Here is a 209-nt window from a genome sequence, read left to right as displayed (position 1 = left end):
TTGGTTTCATTCCTTAATATTAATTAGGAGAAACGAGACGATTTTTTAATTAGCGGGCGAATTAATGGGGAAGCTCCCTGGGCCGAGAAACCATTGAGTTTTTCATAGCGCCGCGACATTCGTCGCAGTTTTTATTTTCTCATTACAGAGATTAAGGAATGAAACGGAGGTTGAAGGATGGGGAATTTAATTCTCCATCGAACAGCATT

This window comes from Diachasma alloeum, unplaced genomic scaffold, assembly GCF_001412515.2.
Source record: "Diachasma alloeum isolate Michigan unplaced genomic scaffold, Dall2.0 Dall_scaffold_00188, whole genome shotgun sequence".
In the NCBI taxonomy this organism is placed as follows: Eukaryota; Metazoa; Arthropoda; class Insecta; order Hymenoptera; family Braconidae; genus Diachasma; species Diachasma alloeum.
The sequence above is the reverse complement of the archived record's forward strand: the minus strand, read 5'-3'. Positions refer to the sequence as shown.